This window comes from Cryptomeria japonica, chromosome 10 (assembly GCF_030272615.1).
Source record: "Cryptomeria japonica chromosome 10, Sugi_1.0, whole genome shotgun sequence".
Classification (NCBI taxonomy): domain Eukaryota; kingdom Viridiplantae; phylum Streptophyta; class Pinopsida; order Cupressales; family Cupressaceae; genus Cryptomeria; species Cryptomeria japonica.
Genome location: NC_081414.1, coordinates 610,340,771 through 610,363,450, shown reverse-complemented (window position 1 = coordinate 610,363,450; position 22,680 = coordinate 610,340,771).

Below are 22,680 nucleotides of genomic sequence, written 5' to 3'. Positions count from 1 at the left end.
GGTTTCATCGATAACTTGAGATATGAGCATTTTGAGCGCACTGTACTTCCCGCGAAAGAGTTAAAGGCCCAATTGAAGAGTGTCACATCTGCAATTAAGTTTAAAACACTTGAGTAGCCATTGTAGATGCAGAACATTAACTGTGCACAAGTTGCCCATACGATTACAGTTGAACTGAGTGAATTTTCGTAAGAATCAGATCAATGATTGAAGGCTGCGAAGAACCTGCAGAGACTTGCAAGCGATAACCAGAGAAGTTGAGCATTCACCAAGTAAGTATTGTCTCTCTTATTTTACTGTGACTATGGAACCTTCATCTTCTTCTTCTAAAAAGAGTAGAAAAGGAAAAGAGTTGAACCCTGAAGAGAAGCCCAAAAGACAAAAGAAAGAAGGGAGAGCTCTGACTCAGGACTTATTAGACCAGTGTCCATCGTCTAGTGTAAGGTCAAAAAAGATCAAAAGTGAAGAAGAAGGATTAGAAGACAGATTTGAGAACTTAGGAGACATTTGGACTGAGATAAGAGGGCATGAATTATTTTTGTTTTGTTACAAAAGAAGGGATGCACCTGAACCCATAAGCAATCTATGGAAGAAGAATTTAGGCAAGTTAGTAGTCCCAAATGTGTTTGTAGATGTAGAATTAATGAAAGCTCTGGTAGATTGCTACAACCCAAGAACCAAAACCATATGTGATTACAGAGGGAATACATTAGTAGTGATTAATAAGCAGACTATTGATATGGTTTTTGATTTGGACTGGGAAGTAGAGGAGACTATCGACATGAAGAAACTTTCACAGGAATTCTTTAGTTTGGAAAATATCTACAGGACTTGGAGGCTACCTGTTCACAGGCCAAAAGTGGGTGGGTCATTTGTTCAGTTTGGCAAAGATGACAAGGTGTCGTTTGATGTCAACCACTTCCATCCATATTTCAAGTATACGTATTATGCTGCAGCCCAAGTACTAGGCCTAGAGGCTCATCCACTCATGGATATTGGGGTTATGGTTCTATGTGCTGACATACAATCAAAAGACCCTAGGTCATTTGATTTTGCCACTTATGTTGCAGATGCCTTGAATCATGGGCTGGAAAAATTGAAAGGAGACCTTGTGAATGTTCATTTTTCATTATACTCCATGTTAATGCATATTCTTCTCTATTGTGGACAAGAAATTAACTTCTGGCCAGAAGAGTTCAGCATTAGGTCTTATGATAAGAATGGTCTGAAGAAGCCGGTTCAGTTGTGGGTATCAGCATGGGACCAAAGGTTTATGAATAACCAATATTAGCATTTTCAAGAATACTTTGTGAAACCTCTCAGTGCGGCTTTTGGACAGCACAGGGATTATACTTTGTCCCCTGAAATCAGGAGGTTCCTCAGGCCAAAGGATTTCTCTCCAAAATCACAGATTGAACATAATTGGGGTGATTGGTATTGCCAGGATAATCACACAGAAATAAGGGTATTTGGATTTGAAGGACGACCCCACATGCTTCCAATTACGGTACCAAACAGAGTGGCTAGCTTGGAGATTATAAGGCAATTGTCTATTGCCAGTGCTAAACATTTAACTGATTTTGGTAAACAATCTATTGTTCCAGGTTTATTAGTTTTCTCTGATTTCATTGTCAAAAGTTCAAAGAGTTATCATTTATTACAGAATAAATTAGATTACTATGGCATGACTCTGAGTGAGCCTAGGGAGAATTTTGATCCTGAAGGATATATAAGAGCTGCCAGAGCCTCACAGAAACTCAAAGCTGGGATACATATGGCCAAAATGCCAGACGACCTAATTAAGAACCTTGAACGAGAGGAGGCCAAAGCTTTAAAAGGAAAGAGTGAGTTAGTCTGGGAGGCCTACAAATGGAAAAGGGCAAGGGGAATGATAGATGGAGACCTAATTGGAAATCTCCAAGATCCTCTGGAAGTAGCTAAAAGGCTGCTTCAACATGAAGCAGAAATTATGCACAGAGTGCCTTCGCGATTCCTTCATTTTATTAATACTGAGAAGGACAGTCAGCCCCTAGCTCACATGTCACCAAAGTCGACTGCCAGTAGTATCCCACCTGATTCTCCTAGAGAGGATTATCCTCCTGGTTTCGAAACAGAAATGAACATGGACACAGGAGAAATCAACATCAAGGATGTTGTTGACATAAGAATGACTGAGCATGAGGACTTTGTTGCTGATGATGGATTCGCCTCCTCTAGGGAATTCCTTTCATTTTTATACCAATACAAAGGGGCTCATGTCAAACGAAGCATGGCTGGAGGACCAGAGGAGGAACAGATGAAGAGATTACAGGATGAAATTGATGTCCTCATGAAAGACATGACTCCTGAAAAGGGGAGGAGATTATTAAAAGAGGCCGGTGTAATCATCTTCTCTGGTTGGGATATCAATTCGGCACTTTTATTTGATGGCTTCTTAAAAAAACAAGATTTGAATCAACAAGTGTTGCCCCAGGAGATAGACAAACTGTTCCTAGGCTCTGGATATGATCCAGACAAGAAAGCTCTCCTACAGTGGGCACTATATCCAAAGGGGAAGAGGCCTATCATTGTGGATATAGAAGAAACCTTTGGGCATCTCATGGTTCATCAGGTTGGAAAGACTGATCCTAGGGTCACTGCAAAGCTCAACCTGGATGTTGCAAGATTGAACTTGGACCAGACAGAGTTTTTGGTCAGAGAGAACGTTACATATAAGGGACTATATGAAAAATCCAAGGAGGAAAATCAGAAGCTGCAGGCAAAGGTATTGCAATTAGAGACGGGGACTCCTATCAACGAATACACCTCATACCCCGCAGGACATAGCTTGGATGACGTCTCTGATGCTCTGTACTGGAAGTATCAGGTAGAAAAGGCCAATAAACGTGCAGACAATGTCCAACAAAAGATGGACAAATTGGTCAATGACATTATAGGACATCGGTTTAACACCATGCTCTTACAAGTCGAACCATATTGGACAGTTTACACTGGAACGATAAAAGCGCTAACAGAGCATGAACGGTTAAGAGCACGATTGCAGGAAGTACTAAGCAATGTCGATACCATGTCACCAGAGGAAAAGGCTGAAGGAAACGCGTATATGGACAATCATGTCAAACTCGAGGATACGCTGAGGAGAGACTTAAAAGAATTAGATGATGATAAACCCGTTGGAATGCCTTCCGTCTACAAGGAAGGAGAGGTGATATCCTTGGAGGATCTGCGAAAAGAACTCATCAGCGTCAAGGATTGGGCCTTGTCAGAGATTGATCGGGGTAAGGATATGGCCCCTACTGTCAACCAGATAATATTCAAGTATCTGTCGCTGGGGGAAGAATTGAAGAAGCAAACTCCTCGAATCAAAACATTCAAAGACGATGATTACATTCATCATTTGGGGCTCTTAAATCTCTTTTTACTTAAGTTTAGAAATATCCAAAGTTAATGATTAATATTGTAAAGGGTCGTGTCTCTTCGTGAAGAGCTTTCATCCTCATATATATATGAGAATGATTTTTTGTAATGTAAGGTGAGAGATATTAGATAGGATTAAGAGCGAAAGAACGACAGCCTGTAAGTCTTTTGTGTACGAACTATAATGGAATACAAATCTTGATCAATTGTTTCCCTGCATATGTGTTGTGGATTATTTCATTTTCTTTTGGCAATCGTCTGTGATATTGTCTGATAAAGATAAGGTTATTCATGTTCTTAAGATCAAATCTATGCTTTATGTTATAATGTTGCAACAAAAGTTTTGCTCGCGGATTGTAATTGTTCCTTGCAAAGCTTAATTGACTGGTCCCTTAAGGGTAGGGTTAAATTCACTCAATCAGCATATAGTATAAGCATTCATTTGGTTTTAACGGAAATAGTAACTGACAGGTTCATAAGGGATGAATTAAAAACTGTCTCACAGATTCGCACCATAAGTCCTGAAGAAAATTGTAATGACTCTGCAACCCAATTAACGAAGAAGGCACTGGCTAAATTACAAATTACCCTCATCATTTCTTCATTTTGACAGCTATAGAAGTAATTAAGAAACATAAAGCAAACAATTATCATAACAACAATCTTGAACTCGTCTGCTATATCTCCATTCAAGGAACTCATGCCATTTCAAGATCAGGAGCTATCAGATTAGGATAACATATCTGCTATAAAAAGCACCGTTTATTGGAGACATTCAGTGAATAGGTATACCCGCCTAGGTCCTGCAGAGCCTAAAGTGAGAGAGTAAGCAACCAAACAGGTTCACTCTACATGTTGGCCAAATCAATTGGAGGGTTTAACCATAGGGACTGGCATTTCCTTAGAACCTATCCAACCTGTTGATTTGAGACCCAACACCTATCATCATCTTAATATTCACTAGGATCTTAGTTGCATTCATTTTGATCCTAGAATTATCATTTAAATCTCGTTCTCTAGGTTGACATCCAAGAGATCAAGTGCTCTTCCAAGTGAGGCCCACCTTGAATCTTAATGATCTTTAGGGATAGAGGAGCATGGAACGATTTTGAGAGTTTTTGGGTTTACTAACATGTTTTTGTGATTGCTAACTCTAATGCAATGTTTCATGTGTGTGTTTGAGGTGTTTTCTTCCATTTGTAGGATGATTCCACATTTCTAGCACACATCTTTGGCGCCCACCATGCGGCTAGACCCCTAAAAATCTCAAAATTTTGAACATTTTTCCGTAGGTTCCCGCCCAGAAAATTTCACCACAATTTTGTGCATATGACAGTTCTTTTCGCGTATATGATAGTTCTTTTTGCGCATATGACAATTCTTTTCGTGCATATGATCTTTGTTTTCACACATATGAGATAGAGCCAAAATTTTGTAATCCCGGTTTAAATTTAGGCTTGTGTAAGCCCACCAAAAGATTTTATTTTTCACTAACTCTTGTTTTTGAATGTTTTCCTAACAGTTTCTTGTAGATTTGGAGGGGTTAGATTAGGATTTTTGGATTTCTTTCTAGCTTTTCAAGATGGATTTAAAAAGAATTCATCTTTCCTTTGGGTTAAAAAGAATCCTATCTTTCAATTTGGGCTTAAAATAAATCAAATTTTCCTTTGGGCCTTCAAAATAACTTCATTTGCAAGGTTAAAAAGAACCACAAATCCAACACTTTTTTTTCTTGCAAGATTAGGGAAAAACACTTCAAATTTGGTGCTCTTAAAAAGGACAAAACAAATTTCAATTTCTTGCAAAGAGGATAAAAAGCACAATCTATCTTATTTTTGCAAGTTAAAAAGAACAATCAATTTGTCCATTCTTACAAAGCGATTTACTTTCAAGCAACGTGCTTTCATTTCATTGATCAAGATTTCCATTTCCTAGTTAGAAAACAAATTGCTATGTGGGATTAAAATAAACATCATGTTTGATTGGAGCAACATCTCCAATTAGGATCTAGAAAATCATTGCTTTGAAGGTTAAAAAGAATTTTGTTTGCCTTGTCTTGAGTGGTAGGTATATGCTCTCCCCTTAATTGGGTGACCAAAAAGCCAAAGCCACTCTTTTTCATGCTTTCTTTATGTTCAAGCAAATTAAATCCTTTAGAGGGTCTGGCTTCCCGAAGCCTTGAGGGGGCTAGTGAGAAAGGTACGACCCAAGTGGGCAACGAATTTATCGCCAAGTTTACCAGCCCACTATAATCAAATGTAGAGGCTGATGAAAATCCCCTCCAATGGAAGTGTGTATTTGAGAGCCTTCCCCCTAGTATCCTTGTGATGTGGAAAGCCTTAGTTCTAAAGGTTGGAAAGCCTCTTAATTTAGTTTATCATTTGTTGCGCCGAACGAAATCTTTACTACGAACCATAGAAGTAGAAACTTTGAGTCGAGTCAGTTGCCATACATTGGCAATATCATAGTGCAAGGGTGGGGAAGAATCTACCCCCAAGATTACTCACCATATATCTCCCAAGATAACTACCCAATTGTGAAGCAATTCACTTTGGGTTAATTTATGGAAAAAGGCAAAAAAATGAGCATCCTCTAGGGGGTGACAAAGTTGTTTGAGCTAACGAAGTATCGAGACTAGTGGGCTATGATATTGGCAATGACCCATGAATAAAGAGTCTACTTGGTGTGTCTAATGTGTATCCAAACCAGTGAAAAACATCGGGGATTTGAACACATCCTAAAAGAACATACACGCAATGTTTAGCATTAGGATGACCATTGTCTTCATGTGTGCTATGTATTCTTGTCATAAATGCTAAAATATCTTGCAAAAATATCCAAAAATCAACTCAAAAATTAGTTCAAAAACAAGCAGAGATCATAAGTGGAATAGATTTTCTAGTCCAACCAAGCACCTTTGGAGGTGGTTATCAACATTTCAACTATCTTTAGGCAAGATTTTAATCCAACCAAAATAGAGGAGTATTAAAACCAAGTGATCGAGAGTTTATCATCCAACTATCTCAACAACAATACCTAGATAGGTATTCAAGTTAGTCAAATCAAGTTTCCATATTGGGAGACTTTATCCATATCATTTGACACACTTTGTCATAGGGGCCTGTCGAACAAACCCTCTATTCGACTTAGTAAACTTGAGTATTCAAAATGAAGTATCCATATAAACCATAAACATTAACACTCTTAGATCATTTGTATGACCACTCCCCATATTTTGAGAAGAAGAAGTCTTCATCAAAAGACTACGTTGAAGAAGAGACAACCTAGTCCTAGGGCACTTATCAATAGGAGAAAGTTTCTCTACATCAACCGTAAACTCTTTGCATCACACTGCATTTTCTTGCGTCGTATGCGATTGTATCTCCAAGGAAAAACCAACAAGTCTGACAAAGAACCTTTGAGAAGTAGGGCTTACATTCAGAAAGCAACATTCAATCAATGCCTTAACCAAAGGGGAAAGATCAATCCCGCCTTATTTCCAAGAATTTGCATCACTTACAATGAGGCTCGGCCTGAGCCACCAACTCCACCAAGAACCCCATTAGAAGAGGAGGAATTCACTACTATAGAAATATATTGATGCCCGCTGGCACTCGATCTTGAAAAGGAAAAGAATTGGATCCACAAATGAAATCTAGCATGAGTCATAGGGAATCTAACCCTTTTGACAAAAATGCAAATATGGAGGAAGAGGAGAACACCGAGGAACTCGTCCAACAATGCCAACAAAGTGTCGCCTTCCAAAAGCTCATGGAAAGGCTTATAGAAGCGAACAAAAAAAAGTACCTCCTCATGCTAAATAACAAAGGAGTCAGGATGCCTAAGGATTTTGACATAAAAAATTCAAGGAATGAAAGAATCCCAAGAACAAGGTCAAGGGCCTACACATTCAATGCTCAAAATCAAGAACACTTAAGAGGAGATGACACCCAAGATAACACCCGCGAGCAAGACAATAAGCGTGATCATGACAACATTAGTGAACAAGGGGATGCCTGCCATCGATGGTCCAATGAAGAAAATGTTCCCTTAGCTAACATTACGCAACAACTTCAAGCACTCCAACGACAAATGCAAGATATGCAACAAGGGTCTACGACGAGGTATTCTTTGGAGGACATTAGTCCTCACCCTTTTGATGGGAGGCTAAACATGATACCTTTCCTGCCCAATTCAGTTATACCAAAGTATGATAAATACAATGGTAAGAGTGATCCTCATGATCATGTTAGGGAATTTCGTACTATGAGCTTGGAGTTTTCTCATAACGATACATACATGATGAGGCTATTCCCAAGAAGTTTGGGAGGGAAAACAATGGAGTGGTTGTCAAAACTCACACCTCCCATCAGATCATTCGATGAGTTGGTGAATAAATTCATTACACAATACTCTTACAATATCCAACATGAGATCAACATGCTTGACATATGCAATACGAAGCAAAATAACAATGAAATATTCATGGTGTTCTTACAATGATGGAGACATATGGTTTCAAGGTACCCATGAGATGTACTTGAAAAGGAAAAAATGGAAATATTCATAGATAATTTAAATAGTGAAATAAGTTATCAACTCAAACTACAATGTCTACCTACTTTTGCAAAGCTGATCGAGAATGGCATCCAAGTAGAGGAAGCCTCAATCAAGAAAGGGACCTTGAATTTCTCCAAGGAAGGTGTTAGTTTGTCAAGCAATAAAACCTATAGAAATAAATATAATAACAACAACAACTCAAACAAGTCCAGATTTTGGACTAGAAACAAAAATGTTGTTAATGATGGTGTAGTCGATGCCAACAATGTAAAGTCTAAGTAGCCAGTGCTGACTTTATTAGGTAACACTCCATCCAACAATGATCAAAGAAGTGCCAATCAAGGCACCAACAATTATCAACGCACTACCAACCAAGGAAACAATAACTACCGAGGGAATAACAACAACAATTAGGGGAACAATAATAACCAAGGGGGTAACGCTAACACTCCACCTCCCCCACATCGAAGAATGTATACACCATTGAGACAAACCCTGGAATCTGCATTTCAAGAACTATTGGCAAACAAGATTATCACATTGCCAATCATAAGCAACTTTGAACCCTATGTCAAACCACCATGGTGGAATGACTCGCATTATTGTGATTATCATCAAAAAAAGGGGCATAGAACAAATGATTGCATGAGGTTGAAAAAACTAGTTCAAGATATGATAGATAAGGCAGACATAACGGTCGATGGTCATAAAACCAATGGTGATCATGAGGCTTTCAAAAATACTCTTCCTAATTACAACAAGGGAGGAGTATCAACGTCAAACAACAACAAAGGATCTCGCATCAATCACATATACGAAAATGTCATAAATCACATATTGGCATGCGACAAGCAAGTAAATGTCATAAAGATCAAGGATAAACAAGAACATGCGTCGGTAAATGTGACAATGAGGGCTCATAAATATGTCTTAAAAGGGAGCACATCTAAAGCAACAACTATCCCCAAGACTCAATATAACTTGGTCGACCAACTGCAAAGGACACCCGCTCAGATATCAATACTGGAATTGCTCAAACTTTCACCAAAGCATAAGGATATTCTGGAGAAAGCTCTTGTAGAAACAATATTTCCAAACAATCTGGATATCAATCAGTTCCAAGCCATGGTGGCGCATATGACAGTGTCACATAACATATCTTTCTTTGAACATGATGACGTCTCTTTGAGTCATCTGCACATAACCCCGCTCCATATCGAAGTCCTAGTCTACAAACACCAAGTGAAAAGAGCGCTAATAGATGGAGGATCTGGTCTCAATATATGTACCTTGAAGCTTATCTCTGCATTAGGCTTCTTCGAGCAAGCTATTGACCCTACAAAAAAGATCACTATCAAAGCCTATGATGATGAAGAAAGGTCATCCGAAGGAACAGTGGTACTACCCATTCAGGTAGGACCTGTGCAAAAAGACATAATGTGCCAATTATTGGACATAGACTTGGGATACAACGTACTCTTGGGTCGTCCTTGGATCCATGAAATGCAAGCAGTACCTTCAACGTACCATCAATGTCTCAAATTCCCATACAAAAGACAAGAGATTTCAATATCAACAGACACTAACCCCTTTCAATACTGCAACGCTATGGGGGAAACTCAAAATGTTCTGGTTCCACACAACAGGGAGGTCCAAGCTTCTTCATCATCCAACAATCAAGAAAAACTCAAGTCGTTGTCCATGGACTTTGAGAAAAAGACAAAGATAAAGGACCAAGGTTTGGGGGAACACTCTTTTGAACCCATATGTCTATCAAAATTTCCAACTTCGCCAAAATCTCACAGACAACCTTCCACATCAAGACACCAAGCAGCATAACCCATCAAGAAGTTTGATGGTAAATTTATCCAAATCGACACACTGGCTAAAGAATCAGAAGACAAGGACATCCTCAGCTGGCTATACAAGGATGATGAAGAAATAAGAGTTGTTGCCCTAGAAGTGGTCGTTCCCACATAACAATATGGAAATGGGTTCAAAATCATGTAAAGAATGGGATAAAAAGGATAAGGACCTATTGGCAAGCATCAAGGGGGCATCATTGAACCCATACAACCCCATTCACAACTTGCAAAAGACAAATCAAGACTTGGGTATGGTCAACATGTTCAACCTGTGCAAAAGAGAGATCACCATTAGAAACCCCAATGGAGAGAAAAGGTAACACCAAATGAAGAATCCTAGTAAGAGGTACTACACCAAGTAGCTGAAAAGACAAGAAAAGAACAAGAGCATGAAGAAAATGAGAAGTGACAAGAAGAACTCGGTATCCAAAGAGAGGAGGCTTCTTATAAAAAAGTACATCATGTACAAGCACCTGATCAAACTGAATTTGAGCCACAACCTGAGGAGATTGCTACTTAAAGAAGGGAAACTGTGTATGAGCAAATCCAAAGAATACAAACAAGCACATATCCTGAATCAGCACAAGCCACCCAATTTGTATCGATTATCAGTAAGCTCTTTTCGCCATACAACATTCTTGTCTGGTTCAGTGGGGTAACCTTGGATAGCGATTCTGAAATAGATTCCAATGAGTATGAATGGGACAATTGTTCAGATATCACTAAGGATATTGAGGTGGATACAATCCACACCTATACACCCATTCCTTATGAGGGACAAGGCTCAAGATCTAGATCGTTTGAATTCAGACTACAACATATTTATGAGGCTAGCGAGACAGCTTCAATACGAAAGAGGTAATATCGACGAGAGTACCATCAAAAACCTTGAGACTATTATAGACCTCACCCATGCTACAAACACCTATGACAATATCTCTATCATGAATCTTACAATGACAGATCTTAACCTGCCAAATTACTCCCTACCTCTCATATATCTTGATCTTATAGACTGGGAAGAACCTGAGCACAATGATATACCAATATTCCAAAACTATGAGGCCATTGCTCAATACCTCTGCTCTGTCAACCTGGAAACATGCTCCACCAATGAATCGCATAACGATATCTGCAATCAAGGGAGTGCCAAGTCTCTCAGTCACAAAATGAACAAAATAAAAAATCAATCTAATGGTGAAAACCATCTAATAGCAGTATTAGATCACAAAAAAATAAAAACAAAGGACGTATCTGATGGTGAAAACCTCTTCGAGGCACCTAAAGATGAGAGACTTGACACTCTTCATGAACATTACCAGTAGAGATCACCCATATTTATTGAGCCAACTCAATCAATAAATATCGGCATTGAAGCAGCAACAAGAACCATACATCTGGTGGAATCACTAACAGAAAAAGAAAAACTTGACTTTGTCAAATTCTTCAAGAAGAAGCAAATCAAATTTGCTTGGTCTTATGAAAACATGTCAGGGGTAGATCCAAATCTCATCATGCGTCACTTGTCCATTTCTCCTGGAGCTAAACCTGTCAAACATAAATTAAGGAAGATGAACCCACATGTCGCCATATTGGTTAAAGCAGAGCTGAAGAAGTTACTAGATGTAGGATTCATCCGACCTATAGACTATGCCGAATGGATCTCTAACATTGTGCTAGTATCTAAACCAGATACAAGCACCAGAATTTGTACAAACTTCAGGGACCTCAATAAGGCTTGTCTAAAGGATGACTTTCCTTTACCAAGCATCGATACAATTGTGGATCTCACAGCAGGGCACTATCACTCATGGATGGTTTTTCAGGCTACAACCAAATCAAGATATCTCCAAAGGATCAAGATAAAATGACATTCACATGTCCATGGGGTACATACTATTGGAATGTCATGCCTTTTGGCTTGAAAATGCTAGTGCAACCTATCAGAGAGCAATGACAACAATCTTCCATGACATGATGCATACTTTTATGGAGGATTATGTGGATGAATTGCTATCCAAATCATTCACAAGAGCATAACACCAGGACATTCTTGATAAAATGTTTCAACGACTAGAGAAATTCAATGTCAGACTAAACCCTAAAAAGTGTGTTTTTGGGGTCACATCCGGAAAACTCTTGGGCTACATTGTATCAGAAAAAGACATCTAGGTGGATCCAACAAAGGTTCAGGCTATCATGGAAATGCCGCCTCCAAGGAACATTAGTCAGCTATGATCTCTTCAAGGTAGGCTACAACCCATCAGATGATTCATTGCTCAATTGGCAGACAAATGTCTCCCATTCAACCATCTACTTCATAAAAATGTACCTTTCAGATGGGAGGACAAATGTGCAGAATCGTTTCATCAACTGAAGCAATATCTCATGAATCCACCTAGTTTAGTACCACCAATAGCGAGAAAGCCACTCATCCTCTACATATCAGCAATGAAAGTGTCATTGGGGGCATTACTAGCACAGGAAGACTCGGTAGGAAAGGAAAGATCCATCTATTACATTAGTAGGATGTTGAATGGCTATGAACTCAATTACACTTTCATCAAAAAAGATTGCTTAGTTGTAGTGTTCGCTTCCCAAAAGTTGTGACACTATATGTTAGCTCATACGATCAAGGTAGTGGCAAAGACCGACCCTCTAAAGTATCTACTTAGCAAAGCCACTCTCACAAGGAGGTTAGCAAAATGGGTCATGATCCTAAGTGAGTTTGACATTTAGTACATAGAACAAAGGGCTATCAAAGGACAAGCAATAGCAGATCAACTGGCAGAAGCACCTCTACCAGACAAACACCCACTACAGGTGGAGTTCCCAGATACCGATGTGCTCACTGTTACACCAAAGCAATGGATATTATACTTTGATGGATCCTATACAAAATATGGTCAGGTGTTGGAATCTTGTTCGTCACTCTAGAAGGACATACAATTCTAAGATCCTACAGATTGATGTTCCCATGCACTAATAATATCATTGAATATGAAGCTCTAGTGACAGGTATCAAAGTAGTCAAGGAGTGAAAAATCACAAAATTGAAAGTCTATGGGGACTCTTAATTATTTATCAATCAGAACAATGATGATTATCAAAGAAAAGATGATAAGCTAATGCCCTACAAGTGCATGGTGGATGATTTTAAAAAGTACTTTGTGCACATCACATTTGAGCAAATTCCAAGGCTAGACAACAGAGTTGTTGATGCAATGGGCACCGTTGCCTCACTCCTACAAATTCCAGATACACAAAATCGTTATGAATTTCTGATGGAGCAATTATTTTCCTCGACCTATGAAAATTCAGAATCCCAATTCATCTATGCCCTAAACGGTTTTGATTCCCCCTTATACAGGAATATCTATGCCTACCTCAAAGACAATACCCTCCCACTAGACCTATCTCGTAACAAAAAATGAAGCTTTATCCGATGAGTAGCCCGCTATACCTTAACTGCTGATACGCTTTATCATTGAGGTCTTGATGGTACACTTCTTTTATGCCTCGATTGTAACGAAATTGACTCTGCCTTAAAATGAGCTTCACAAAGGTATTTGTGGTACGCATTCAATTGGTCCTACTCTTGCCAAGAAAATACTAAGGATGGGATATTATTGGGCGACAATGGAAAAAGAGTCCTATCAGTTTGCTAGGAAATGCCCTAAGTGTCAAATTCATGGTAACCTCACACATGCACCAACGCAAGAGTTGCAACCATTCACTACATCTTGGCCTTTTTGTCAATGGGGACTCGACCTAATGGGAAAGATTCATCCTTCCTCATCGAATGGACACAAGTTCATCATCATAGCCTTCGAGTACTTCACCAAGTGGATTGAGGTAGTTCCATTGACTACAGTGACCAACAAACAAATAGCTTCCTTCATTATGAATTACCTCATATGTCGGCACAACATCCCTAGTTCCATTATCACAGATAATGGAAGACCTTTCAAGAATCAAGATGTACAAGAGCTTTGTGAGCAATTCCATATCCAACATCGCTTTTCGACACCTTATTATCCACAAGGCAATGGCCAAGAAGAGGCCTCAAATAAGACAATCTTGAAAATCCTCAAAAAGATAGTAAATGATGCTAGTAAAGACTAGAATGTCCAGCTTAATCCTACACTTTGGGCTTACAGAACGAGTATCCTCGCACCTACAAGAGCTACATGATAATCATTGGTGTATGGATCATAAGCTATCCTACCTATTGAGGTAGAGATTGCATCACTCTAGGTGTCTTTAAAAGGCCTCATTCCAGATGAGGAATATCAAATCAATAGGCTGCAAGAGCTAGAGCTGCTAGATGAATGTCACCAAGGTACCTTTGATCATCTCAAGGCATATCAACAAAGAATGTGCAAAAGCTACAATGACAAAGTCATCCCACGAGCATGCTTGACGTGGGATGACTTTGTGATTATAGCTTGACGTGCTTGACGAGCCAACCAACAACATCCATCTAAAGAAATTCTACACTTGAGTCGTCCAATGCATAGATCAAGCAAAAAAGAAAAAAAAAGAAAAATAATAAGAAAAGTATCAAAAATCGTCACTAGGGTGAAAACCTGGCAAACAGGCACCTTGTGACACACAAAAAAGTAAAAATAAAATAAAAATAAAAAATTCAAAAGGTGCAATAAAAACAAGTGGTGAAAACCTGGCAACAGGCGCCATTTGTGAGAGAGCAACTCCTCTATCTATCAGTACTCGCATCATATCTTTGGCTCCATCTGATCTAAGCCAATAGCCCCCGCAAAACACTTGTACACACATCATTATCCTGGACATACTTAGCGTAGTCACTGTCCTTGATTTATCTGAATCGTTTCCCACCATGGCTTGGTGATTAGTGTAAGTATCCATATCGAAGTAGTATCAACGACAAGGGGCAAAATCCTGACCTCGCTAGGGGCATTTCGCCTTGAGGGTTTTCGACATCAGACCAAACACGTAGCAAGACAACAAGTATCAGAACAACCAACAATGGCCACAACAATGCAAGGAGGCTATACATCAAGGAATTGAACTGAAAAAGAGATCTATTTGCAAGATGTTTTACTTGACAAGAATACATTTCAGATAGCATACATGCTTAATTATGGTTGTTAATTTTTGCTTATCATATCTCATAAGTGACTCAAGGATGTCTCAACAACTAGAGAAGCAAGGAGGGAATGCAATGTTTTATTTGTTTACTGTTTGGGAGTGAAGCCTTCTACTATACCAATTTGTCTTACGACGTGATTAGGCAACATATCACTAAAGACATTTCGGATTTGTATGGGATAAAGGTTAACTCTTGTCTGTTTTACGCAACACTCAGGTCATCTTGGTTCAATTATACCTCGACGCTTGTGCCATCTTGCAATATCAAAATCCATGTAAGTTATACTAAGGTCATTATGGTTTAATTATACCATGATTCTTGTATCAACTTTCAACAAATCAAGGCCCGATGATGAAAACAAAGGAAGCGTTGTCACTTTGATCAAAACAAATGGAAACATTTGGGAACGAGAATACATTAGTATCATTTCATTATCATTGTCATCTTAATCTTGCATTAGTATCATTATCATTATCACTATCATTATCATATCATGGAATTTAGTTGCATATCATCGTCATCGTCATCGTCATCGTCATCGTCATCGTCATCGTCATCGTCATCGTCATCGTCATCGTCATCGTCATCGTCATCGTCATCGTCATCGTCATCGTCATCGTCATCGTCATCGTCATCGTCATCGTCATCGTCATCGTCATCGTCATCGTCATCGTCATCGTCATCGTCATCGTCATCGTCATCGTCATCGTCATCGTCATCGTCATCGTCATCGTCATCGTCATCGTCATTGTCATCGTCATCGTTGCATCCATCACACGCATATCTATCGCATCATCATGGAAACTTTCTTCACTTTCATATCTTCATCATTCATCCAACTCTCATCTATCATGTCTTATACAGGATGAATCTTTCTTGGAACCAGATGTTTTGATCAGGTCTTATACAGGATATATCGTTCTTGAAACCAGACGTTTTGATCATATTTGTCTTATGTTGGAGGTGTCATTCCTGAAACCAGACTTGATCTCAATCTTATCAATTCTATCAATCCATTTCATCTGATCCATTCTATCATGTCTTATATAGGATGTATCTTTCTTGAAACCAAACATTTTGATAAGGTCTTATATAGGATATATCGTTCCTAAAACCAGACGTTTTGATCATCTTTGTCTTTATACAGGAGGTATCATTCCTGAAACTAGACTTGACCTCATTCTTATCAATCTGATCAATCTTATCAATCCAATCAATCTAATCAATCTTATCAAACCCATGCATGTCATCAACTATACACTCTTTTATCTTTCAAATAACATTCTTCTTCTTTCGAGAGATCATTCATGCCTTTAGTGCATGAATGATCTCCCAAGAGGCATTATCATATCGAATCTCCTTATCAGTCTCATATCAGCTTCATATAGACAAAATCACATCACCGTATGTGATGTCCCCGTCAAATTAATACTATTTGGTATTAATTATGAATAAAATTAACTTTTCTTGTCTTATATTAGTTCTAAAATTGACTAATATATTATAATAATAGTTATTTTCTTATTTCAATAAAGCTTAATTAAGCGTTAAATATTAGTTGCTTTGTTTAGCTATTGCAGGAGTTGGTTTTCCTACGGGAACTCTACCACCTTGGTTCTTTAAATAATGCCTGGCACATAAAGAAGGAAGGATGAGTTTGAATAAAGAGAAGACCTGGAAGTAGAGTTTGGATATCCATGTGACATCAACTTGTGATGAAGCATTCCTTTCGCCAGCGATTACTGGCCTACTGGAATTGACATGAAGGATCGGGAAGTAATATAAAAGCAAAAGACTAGGGATTTGCAGGAACCTGTTTGCAGTACACACGATCATTTGTATGCTGTTGTTCCTTGCGAGTCGTGGTAGAGGCTGCACAAAGTATAAAGAGGAGTCAGGTTGGTGCAGACGAAAAGGTGTTGCATTGACGTAAGTAACAAACGTAGCAGAAATGGAGAAGTCTCCAAACGTACTTTACACACTTATGTCGTGACACAGGGATTGACATATTCACAGTATCTCATATCGGGACGATAAACACTCACGGAAGGTCTGCGGATGATCAACGGAAATCCTCGCAGGCAGTGTATATCGCGGAAAGTCTCACAAACAGTACATAATAACAACATCGAGATGCAGGCCGGTATTGAATAGACAACCCGCAAAGTTCAGGATCAAGAGGAAACCGTAGGATTGAGACATGGATGGGGCTCTTCATTCCATCAACCCGAGTACATGCGAGGATGATTCCGGAGGGTTGCAATAGCAACAGTGACGCTAACAACACTGCAAGTTTCAAGTGCACTATGAAACATTTAATCCAATCACAAAGAATGTGTATGTAGATTGCATAATCAATGTTATGAAAATTAACTTGGAACTGCACGAGTTACATCAATGGAATTCATAGGCTATGTAATGTTCAATTGGTCAAATTATAAATATTCTTTTGCATAATCTGGATAAAAACTTTTATATGAAGCCAGCTTAGTAAGGAATTTTACAGTGGTATCAAAGCTCTGAATCTTGCCAGCCTGTAGGGTATTGAAAACTTATGAAAACTTAATGCACAACTGAGTATGCACCAGGGAAATTATAATTTCTGAAGTACTAGGGCCCGTCAAAACAGATTTCCAAACTCTCCTTTAGCACAAAGTAGTTCATCTATTCCATTTGAAATCGAGGATAGCCACACAAAAACTGACGAGGAATTTATTTTTGAAACCAACATGGGAGACCCGGATAACAATAGGGACCTGTTGGCTGCATTGCTCAGAAGTCAGCAAGATATGCAAGAGAATCATATTTATAGATGGATTGTCTGATTCCCTCAAAGGGTGGGTTATGCCGTTTGGTCTAGCAAATGCTCCGACAACATTTCAACCCTGTATGAATCATATTTTTAACAAACAGTTAAGGAAATTTTTTCTAGTATTCTTTGATGATATATTGATTTATAGCAAAATTTGGGAAGAGCATTTGAAACATATTGATAGAGTTCTTGGTATTATGGAATCACAATCACTGTATGCAAAGGTGTCTAAATGTGAATTCATAATGTATGAAATTTTGTATTTAGGGCATATGATCAGTGCAACAGGGGTACAGGTTCATCAAGAAAAGATAAGAGTCATTTTGGATTGGCCACCACCACGGAACCTTACAGAATTAAGGGGATTCTTTGGTTTATGCAGTTATTACAGGAGGTTTGTCAAAGGTTTTTCATAACTTGGGGCACCCTTGACAGATCTTACCAAAAAGGGGGCATTCAGATGGACTGAGAAAACTCAACATGTATTTGAGAAACTTAAAGAGGTAATGAGTTCTTGTCCAGTACTTGCTCTACCAGATTTTAATCAGCCTTTTATGTTGGAATGTGATGCTTCTGGTGATGGAGTAGGGGCAATTTTAATGCAAAACAAACATCCTATAGTTTATGAAAGTAGGAAACTTAATGAACTTGAGAAATTATATTCTATCTATGATAAAGAAATATTGGCAATCATGCATGCATTGACAAAATTTAGACAGTATTTGGTTGGTAGCAAATTTGTGGTGAAAACTGACCATAACAGTCTGAGATATTTCTTGGGATAAAAAATTTAAATGACAAGCAACTGAAGTGGATCAGTAAAATTCAAGCTTATGACTTTGAGATTGAATATGTAAAAGGTAAAAATAATGTTGTTGTTGATGCTTTATCTAGAAGGCCTGGAATCAATGTGTTATCTATTGTAATAGCTGATTGGAAATCTTTATTGCTAGTCAAGTATTCAAGGGATTCTTTTGCATGTGATTTGCTAGATGGTAATATACAAGATGATAAATATAAAGTTGTTAATGATGTTATTTATTACAAGGACATGATTTTTTTAACTCCAAGATCGAAGTTAAAAGAAAAAATTCTCCAATCTATGCATGATATTCCTCTAGCAGTGCATCCTAGATACTTCAAAACGTATCGTCAGGTAAGAGAAAGGTTTACTTGGAAAGGCTTAAAAAATGATGTCCTACACTATGTCAAGGAATGCACCACCTGCCAGCAAAATAAAGCAGAACAAACATATCCTGTCGGTTTATTACAACCACTACCTATACTAGATCAGAAATGGGAAAGTATATCCATGGATTTCATCACAGGTTTATTGAAATCCCAAGGTAAAGATTGTATATTTGTTGTGGTTGATAGATTAACTAAATTTGCACACTTCTTTTCTATCACTACAGAATTTACAACAGTTTAGATTGCAGAGTTATTCTTCAGAGAGGTTTTCTGATTACATGGTTTACCAAAGACTATAATCAGTGATAGAGATAGCAGATTTTTGAGCATATTTTGGGGGGAGCTTTTCAGATTGACAGGTACAGAGTTGAATCATAGCACCAGTTATCATCTGCAAACTGATGAGTAGACGGAAATAGTGAACAAGTGGATTGAAGGTTATCTTCGTAACTATGTAGCCGGTCATCAGAAGGCTTGGGTTCGTTGGTTATATTTGGGTGAATATTGTTATAATACTACCTTTCATATGTCAATTGGTATGTCTCCTTTCAAAGCATTAGATGGCTATGATGTACTCTCCTTTCTTGACCTTGCTTTTGAACAGAGCAATGTACCTAGAACTCGTGATTGGCTTCAAGAAAGTCAAGACATTTTGTCAGCTCTTAAGGAGAATTTGCAATGTGCTCAGAATCAACAGAAAATCTATGCAGATAAAAAGCGAGTTGAACGCCATTTCAAAGTGGGAGATTTGGTATTTCTCGGAATACAACCTTATCGGCAATCTTCTCTCAAACGTAGTGGATCGAAAAAGTTAAAACCTAGATTTTATGGTCCTTATCGGGTAGTTCGGAAGGTTGGTGCAGTAGCTTATGAACTTGAATTACCAGTGGATAGAAAGATACACAATGTCTTTCATCTATCTTGTCTCAAGAAAGCTTTGGGGCAGTAGGCATCCGTCTTCGAAGATTTACCTCCTTTAAATGATGAAGGAAAGCTTGAAATGATTCCAGAAGTTATTCTGGACACACGGGACAGGCAACTACGAAACAAAACTATCCGGGAATATCTCATCAAATGGAAAAATCCGCCTCAGGATGATGCCACCTGGGAGAATGAAAGAGTTTTGGAGTTGCTTGAGGGCAAACAACACGAGGCAGGGGAGACTGTGATGTCCCCGTCAAATTAATACTATTTGGTATTGATTATGAATAAAATTAACTTTTCTTATCTTATATTAGTTCTAAAATTGACTAATATATTATAATAATAGTTATTTGCTTATTTCAATAAAGCTTAATTAAGCGTTAAATATTAGTTGCTTTGTTTAGCTATTGCGGGAGTTGGTTTTCCTACGGGAATTCTACCACCTTGGTTCTTTAAATAATCCCTAGCACATAAAGAGGGTAGGACGAGTTTGAACAAAGATAAGACCTGTAAGTAGAGTTTGGATATCCACGTGATATCAACTTGTGATGAAGCATTCCTTTCGCCAGCGATTACTAGCCTACTGGAATTGACATGAAGGATCAGGAAGTAATATAAAAGAAGAAGACTGGGGATTTACAGGAACTTGTTTGCAGTACACACGATCATTTGTATGTTGTCGTTCCTTGCCAGTCATGATAGAGGCTGCCCAAAGTATAAAGAGGAGTCAGGTTGGTGCAGACGGAAAGGTGCTGCATTGACGTAAGCAACAAACGTAGCAGAAACGAAGAAGTCTCCAAACACACTTTACACACTTATGTCGTGACACAGGGATTGAAATATTCATGGTATCTAATACCGGGACGATAAACACTCACGAAAGGTCTGCGGATGATCAACGGAAATCCTCGCAGGCAGTGTATATCGCGAAAAGTCTCACAAACAGTGCGTAATAACAGCGTCGGGATGCAAGCCGTTATTGAATAGTCAACCCGCAGAGTTTAGGATCAAGAGGAAACCGTAGGATTGAGACATGGCTGGGGATTTTCACGCCATCAACCCGAGTACATGCAAGGATAATTCCGGAGGGTTGCAACAACAACAGTGGCACCGACAACACTACAAGTTTTAGGTGCACTATGAAATATTTAATCCAATCATAAAGAATGTGTATGTAGACTGCATAATCAATGTTATGAAAATTAACTTGGAACTGCACGAGTTACATTAATGGAATTCATAGGCTATGTAATGTTCAATTGGTCAAATTATAAATATTCTTCTGCATAATCTGGATAAAAACTTTTATATGAAGCCAACTTAGTAAGGAATTTTACACCGTATCATATCAAAATCAATTTTTCATATCTAGGGAATCATATCGACAATTTTGGCGACAACATCATATCAAAAAAAAATTGACGATAAATTAAGCGTTTTTCTTTGAATCAACATGTGGTCACACGTTGACTCAAAGAGGGGAAAAATGTAGACACCTAAAAGTTGCACAATGAATTAAGTGAATTTTATTCATTTAATTATCCCTAATTCTTCCAATTGATTAAATTAAGATTTAATTAATATTCGTATTATTCTAATTGACCTTTTAATCAAATTAAAGATTCAATTAAATATCCTTCTTCTAGCCTAACCTATTAATTAAACTAAGGTTTGATTAAGTACCCTTAGCCATTTGATTGAATAAATCTTATTTATTTGATTAAAATCCCTTTTTCCCCTTCTGATTAAATTCACATTTAATTGAAAATCCCCTTTGCAAATAAATAAATCATTATTTATTTGTGAATAGTCCTCCCACTTGCAAAATCCTACAAATGCAAGTTGCATCCCTTTTGGCTAAATTAAATCATTTTAATTTGCTAAAATACCTATTTTCCTCACCCACTTGCAAAATCCTACAATATCTCCCACTTGCCTCCATAATCATCCTTCTGGAAACCTCCTAATCCCATCCTAATAATATCTAATCTCTTAATCATGTCCTTTCCCTAAATTTGGGGGAGTCACTTCTCCAAATTTGGAAGAAAGTCTTCAAAATGCATTTAAGACTTTATCTATTTCAACAAGTTAACTTGTCGAGTCTTCCAAACATGTAAGGCTCTTACATAAACCACTAGTGGTTTTCCTCTTTGAGCAAGTTAGCCTCCAAAGTCTTCAAAAGGCATTTAATGCCTCTTACAAGTCCACACCCCTTAGCCATGATGGTTGTCCCTTTAACCATTTTCCCATGTTGTACAAGAGTTTACCTCTTGGATAATATCATGCCTCCCTGTTTAATGACATTATCCAATGATGTCACTCCTTGAGGTTATCCCTTGCTTTCTTAGCATCTAATGCTTGTTTAGCATTCTCTTAAGCCCTCTCAAGGTGGCATTTGTCAACTTGGGATTGAATTGAATCTCTCCCATGGATTGATAACTTTAAATCCTAGCCCTTGTTGAGATTACTCAATCTCAACCATCCATTTCTCTATTTTGCCTATAAATAGAGTTCATTTCTTCAATTCAAAAATCCCAATCTTGTGCATCCAAATTATACTCATTTTGCAGGTTATCAAGGAGCTCATTTGTCATCTTCAAGCATCTAAGTCTTCTAGCATTAGCATCATAGAATTTAGATTAATTGCATTATGTTTTAGATCATTTAGCCTAAATTGCATATCAATTACATAACTTTTTCATCTTCATCTAGCTAAATTAGCTCATCATAATCTTCAATTTGGAATTAACTTAGCCTCATATCATCTCCACCATCTTGAT